Genomic DNA, 7,064 nt, shown 5'->3' on the forward strand with positions numbered 1-7,064 from the left:
ATAAACACAGAATACAAAAATTGGTTACTCATTTCTGGCCTGATCGGGTTTTTTTAAAAAAGGTCTTTTTTTCAATTTAAACAAATTACATCATGTTATGTGTGTGAGCTGTGTGAGTGCATATATATATATATATATATATATATATATATATATATATATATATATATATATATATATATATATATATATATATATATATATATATATATATATATATATATATATTGGCTTTCACAGTGGTTTAAAAAGAAAGGGAAAAAATATACAAGAGCGTGGGTATTGTGTCTATAGAATAAGGATAATCAAACCGCAGCTATGGTAGTCGTTTACAAAACAAACATCAAATCAAAAAATGCAAGAATATTAGTTGTTTTTTTAACTATAATAAAAACTATTAGGGGCGGCCATGGGCCCCCTAAATGGCGTGCCCCCCCCCCCCCGCATTGCGGGGTCTGGCGGCACTGTAGTTCCTCCCCTGAGGTAAATACACATCACAAGTCAAATCGCTTCATGCAGACCTATTTGCTTGTTGCCAATACACAATGTGTTCAGAATGCAGGTGTCTACAAGGCATTGACATAGTTAACGCGTGACGAGTTAGGGGATTTCAAAAAGCTCGTTTGAAATTTATTTGTATAAAGATAATAAACCGGGAGTGATCTCCCCAACACTTTCTCGAATATTCGTCTATAACACTACCGGGGGATGGAGACTCTGGGTAAATAGACAATTTTTTAAAACCATTTTTAATTATTTAAACTTTTTAAAATAGAATAGAATCACGTAGAAATAAGAATTGCACATTATATGAACGCCAAACAAAATGTGCTTAATAGTGCAGGATTTTATTCGTACTTTATAAATTAACATGAGTTTTTTGAGAAAACGGAAATAGCGTAAATTACCACTTTAGATCAACGGAAATTACTCAAAATTTGACAGAAGGCGGAGTTATATCTTTTACTAATACGTGAAATTTTATTTATCTATATGAAATAGCACTCAAGTTCTAGGCTTTTGAAAAATTGAAAGTAGAAAAAGTTCCACTTCCGTTTATCGAAAATCCCTGAAAAGTTTATACGGATATAAAAATTTGATAAAATACTTATGTATGAAATTTCACCAACCTAGCTGTAATGGCACTCATAAGGACAAGATTGCAAATTATGTTTTTTCCGACTCTGGGAGGTGAAAAACGTCGATTTGCAAAATCTCAATTTTTTTACTTTCTCGTATATACATAGTATAGAGAAAGTATTGTAAAGCCGGAAGAGTATACAAAATAATATGACGTCATTGATTCTAGAATAAACAGAAAATTAAAAAGTTATTGCCCAAAAAAAAAACACAAATATTGACGTCCTCGATACTGGATAATAAAGACACTAACATCACGGCCGCATGACTCTCTAATTGCGACTTTTGTCATGTTTCAGTATAGGTGCAAGATTTTGGAGTATGACTCCTGCTGTATTCCGTATGAATGTGCAGTAGCTATTAGCAGATCAATGTTAAATCCGGTTAAAATACCTATTATAAATAGAAATTCATTTTCAATTACACAAAAAATTACACTTTTTGTTTCCAATTTAAAAAAAATAACCTTTCGGAGAAATATTGCACAAACTACATAATATTTTGGCATAATGCTCATTTAAAAACAAGATTGAATGACACAGTCATCTTTTTTATCTGACAATCTGACATTTCATTTCACGACCACAGCGGAAACAATTGTAATGTTATCCTTCTACTCGTATAGGATAAAACACTTATATTATTGTAAATGATAGTTAATGATGAAAAAAATGTGTCCATGTGGTGTTTTCTTTTTTCTTTAATTTTATGATTGAGTACAAATACCATTTTTTATTTTAAAAAAAAAATATATTTTCAGACACAATTGTCACATTACTTAAGTGTCCCTATTAAAAACATTATAAACAATTGTGCTTCTAATAACACACTAGCGTACCCGTCCCCGCGAGTTGTCGCGGGGATAAAAGAAAGTCTGGCGAAATAAATAAGAAGGGTTTCATCAATGCATTACCAATCCTGTGTTCTTTGACAATTGGATAAAAAATATCGGGATACGGGTTTACCTACACTAACGCATGAAAACCTTGAGTGTACGTAAATAACTCACCAAAATAATGAGGTAGAACACACTTCAGTAACCAACCATGTACCAGGGACGTAGAGGGGCACTCTGAGGAGCCCCCCAATTACACTAACGCAGAGGCGCCGCGTACAGCCCCTGGCTCCTTAAAACTAACATATGCGCCATAATGCTAACAGGATAACCCATTGCACCACATAGCATCCTGAAACAATGATGCAGATTGCATCATTCGCTAAAGTGACACAAATAAACAGGATTTTTCTTTAACACGTAGAAAAAAAAATATTTGACGTGTTATAATCATCAGTGTGGCTAATGAAATTGGTTAGCGTTACTAATGGTTCATTAACAGAAGCTCGAGCTCAATATCTGATTGGATTGTATAAAAGTGGATACTAATTGCATCATTTCCAAAGTGATGAAACTGTTTGGATCTTTTTACGGACGAAAGAAAACATCTTACCTACATTAATTTTTCTGATTATTAAAAAAATGTATCACAGGGTCCTTAGACGTCCATGTGAGTCTTTGAAGGCCGTAACTGAAATTTTTGTTGGCAGCCAAATCGCACCCTACTAGGGCGTCAGCGGACAGGCCTGATTAAATTTAGTGAGCGATTGTAGCGCCCCATCTTATCCGTTGTCTATCACACTGTTTAGAACAAACCTAGTCGACATAGCGCTCGCTGGAAAGACCAGGGTGTCAAATCGCATGATGCCCGTGCGAAATTAAATCCCCCCTCACATGTACTTTCTCGCGAGTATTCATTAACTCACTAAAGTTTGGTGGTACTTAAATAAACAGTTTCTAACCGCACCCGGCTTTAAGATTTTAAATAAATCGTATATAGAGAAGAATCGCACATCCCAGGGAGCCGCTCTTGCGAATTTAAATATGATTTTTTTTACAGAAACCTTACCTGGAGTCTTCTAATCAGCCTCTAAAGTTTGATAGAGATCGGATTAACGGTGTCGAATAGCAATTATTTTATTTTTATAAACCGTTTATTTGAGAAAAAAACAAATTGCGCACTACCGGGGCGTCACCTCTGCGAATTTGAATATTTTTTTTTCGCAGAAACACCCTTACGAGCACGAGTATACACAACAACTTCACACATTTTCATGGCGCTCTGATAAAAGGTTTAGTAATGCACAGACACACAGATACACACAAATACATTGCTTTATATTTATATATATATATATATATATATATATATATATATATATATATATATATATATATATATATATATATATATTTATATATATATATATTTATATATATATATATATATATATATATATATTTAGATATTAAGATATAATATATATATAATTAACCTAGCTGCATTATATTAATCCACCTAAAAAAAGCATTAGGGGCCTAACTCTAACAGTTATTAATTCAATTGCAAATATCACGTATTTTTTAAGTCTATTTTTAAATTTTGTGTCTCCCCGTCCTCGGGCAAGGATTGATGTATACGTTATTACAATTCACACAGTCCTCAGATAATACTATGTTTATCTAGTGTCGGTTATTAATACAGCTGGATGTAGCAGGTTTAAGTCACGGTGTCATCCCCCCCCCTCCACCACGACCCTTGTCGAGACTTGTCTACTTGGCTCTTAAAAGTCTAATTAACTATAATTAATCATTTATTCAACTGGGATGATCATTGTTTTGTCTATATATTTTGTTATTTTTTGTCTTGGTGTTACCCCCTAAATGGTGTCACTCTGTGCGTTCCGCACCCCGCCCCTCCTTTCCCCTCGCTACGTTTATGTGTGTAAACTATACATCCTCGTCTAAACTGTGTAGTTGTTATAACCTACATAACGCTTGCCGTGATAGGGGATTTCCCGAAATTTTTCGAACAAAATGTATGATTCGGAGAAGTGTAATAATAATAGCAGAAACAGAGAAAACAAATCGAATTGCGTACACACTGGTTCCGTTTTAATCAGGTTGATAAAATGTTGTTTTATTTTATTTGTAGTAATTAAATATTTCAGATAGGCCTAGTTGCCTGCATACATGACTTTATACTGTTTTCAGTTAATAATCTATGTCTGTCTGTCTATCTGACTATCTGCTGTTTACAAGTCGGTCGTGCCTGTCTGACAAACATATATTTGCAATCATTGAAGTAAAAAGAGGCTAGACGTGCGTTCATAAGATTCCAACAGAGGCGTAGATATACTACGGCGGGTGGGGTGACAACCCGAACCCATACATTAAAAGGGCGCGAACGATCAACAGTTACATAACTGCTCCGTTCCTTTTTAGCCTTTACTTTGTTGACAGCTGAATAAGTTGTTATCAAAGGCGGTTTTATAAATTTAGTAGGCTATATATTAAGAAAGGACGATGTGTCTTTTTCATCAATACTGTTTTTTTAAATTTCAAATGTTTTGTGATTTAAAATATGCTTTTTAATATAAAGGCATACATTTTTTGACGACAAAATGCACACTGTAAAACATTTTTCAGTGTCGTTATTAAAAAGAGAAGAACATAGAGACAGTTCTCGAAATAAGTGCAGCAAGTAAATTACAATGTATCGCCCCCCTGCTTAGTGAATATGTAGCGATCAAATCCATTATCTTTTTCTTACTTGCTGAATTTGCTGATTTCCGATAAACAGATGAACTATAATTCTTCTATCCTATTTAACTGGCAGATATAACTGTTATCTTCATGTTCATACAACACACTAACTGTTTTATTTAACGAAACGTAATTTGAATTAGCAAACACGCTTTTACTTCAAAAATAATTAACATTAAACAAAAAAAAAATTCTTAAGAAAGTACATTTAATAGTGCTCACAGGAAATGGAACAGTATGTCTTCTTCTTCTTCGTTCTTAATTTTTTTAGTGTTTGGAGGGATCGAACCTTATCTGACAGAGGGTTTGAACTCGAGACTTTTTTTTTCGAATTTATCAACCATGAGCTTTTCCGACTCGACCATGCTTCCATCACAATTAAGGATAACGTGTCAACTGGTTATGCGCCATTGAGGCCATTGACTCCGATTTCAGAATATTTTATTTTTGGATTTGCTTCCATAGCCTTTGTCAAACCACGAACAAAGTACAAGGCAACAGTTGTTTGATTTTGGAGTTGTCTCTCCTAGAAGAGTGGCTGTCCCCAGCTAACGAGCCTCATCTGTCCGAGGGTTCGAACTCGAGACATTTCGGTTTAGCAACCAAGAGCTTTACCGACTCGAATTATTTAATAAACTATGTTCGTGAAAATCGCAAGCAGTAAAATTTAGAAAAAAAAACCCATTTAATTCTAATTTTTCTTATAAATATAAAGATGAAAGGGATTTTAAAAACATCGACAGTAACACATTTATGTGTACTAAAACAATAATGTATGTATGCAATCGTTATCTAAGAATACAAAATCTTCCTTGTTCTTTAATTAAATCAGTGAAAGTAATTTGCACCCGCTAGCCTCCAACACAATGAAGTATTCATGTCCATATGTGCGTTTTATTGCCCTCTGAGTCCGACCTCAAGCCTGCTTTTTCAACTTTCACCTCCATAGCGTGTCCACCCGAGAACAGTCTTCCAGATATCAGTTGATTTAATTTGTTTGTTGATACATGTTGTGATTGGGATAAAACAAAAAAACACACAAACCAAAGCTAGTTATTCGACAAGAAGAAATAGAAAATGTAGTTGAACATTTACAGTCAAATTTATGTGGTATGCATTCAGTTTGTTTTGATAGTCAGATCTAGAAAGGGTATTTGGAATAGCGTGTTTTTTATGGTGTAATCTTTGAACGTTCTAAATTACCGTAGTCGAACACAATTATCCTTACTGACTTTTCCTCTTTGATATCAAGGTTTATGTTTTTGCCAAGTAATTCAATCCATGACTTCTACCATCATGTTCAAATTAGTTTTGTTTATGATCACTTCATTTTCAGGACAAAGATATTGTAACAACAATATCCATAGAAAGCGTTGGATTGAGGTTGGTTTTCCTTTAAATTTATTTTACAATTCCCGTTTTCTTTATCTGTTTCATTTGGTGCATTTGTCTTTATTTTTCAACGATAAGTATCCGCCATTGCTCCATGAAACTTTCCTTTTATGGGTACAGTCAATAATGTGTTCTGATACACGTCACGGGTGGAACTACAGTGCCGCCAGACCCCGCAATGCGGGGGGGGGGGGCACGCCATTTAGGGGCCCATAGCCGACCATAATAAAAATTTTGTAGTTAAAAAAATAATTTTCTTGCATTTTTGACTTGACGGTAAAAGCTTTTATAAATAACAAACAGATCTACTACAGTAATTATGACATACAGTAGCTAACACATGCTGTTGCGTAAAAATACATATGCCTGAGCTGTAGGGTGAAAGATAGGCAAACGTTCAAAGCACTTCCATGATTTATTTCCCTTTTTTAAATAGTTAAATATGTGTGCTCATAAGCTCCTTTTAATATATTTTCACTAAACAAATTAACAAGCAATTACTACTCTTAATTGTTTTTTTAAACAAATACATACTAAAGAATAACATAGCATAAAAAGGAAATATATTTCAAACAAATAATATAAATACAAAAAAACATAAAAATAAATAAAACACGAGAAACCATTACACATACATAGCTTTCAGTTTTATATTCTTTTTATCGGTTAACAACTAGAGGGTAGGTAGTATTTCAGCAAACATATGGAATAAACTAGTTCTAAATTTTTAAAAATAATAATTTCAAAAAAGACTCATGCACTCACACACATAACATGATGTAATTTGTTTAAATTGAAAATAAAGACCTTTTTAAAAAAAACCGATCAGGCCAGAAATGAGTAACCAATGTTTATATTCTGTGTTTATATATATATATATATATATATATATATATATATATATATATATATATATATATATATATATATA

The sequence above is a fragment of the Physella acuta genome, unplaced genomic scaffold, assembly GCF_028476545.2.
Source record: "Physella acuta isolate Inbredline_101_S28 unplaced genomic scaffold, ASM2847654v3 ptg000004l, whole genome shotgun sequence".
Classification (NCBI taxonomy): Eukaryota; Metazoa; Mollusca; class Gastropoda; family Physidae; genus Physella; species Physella acuta.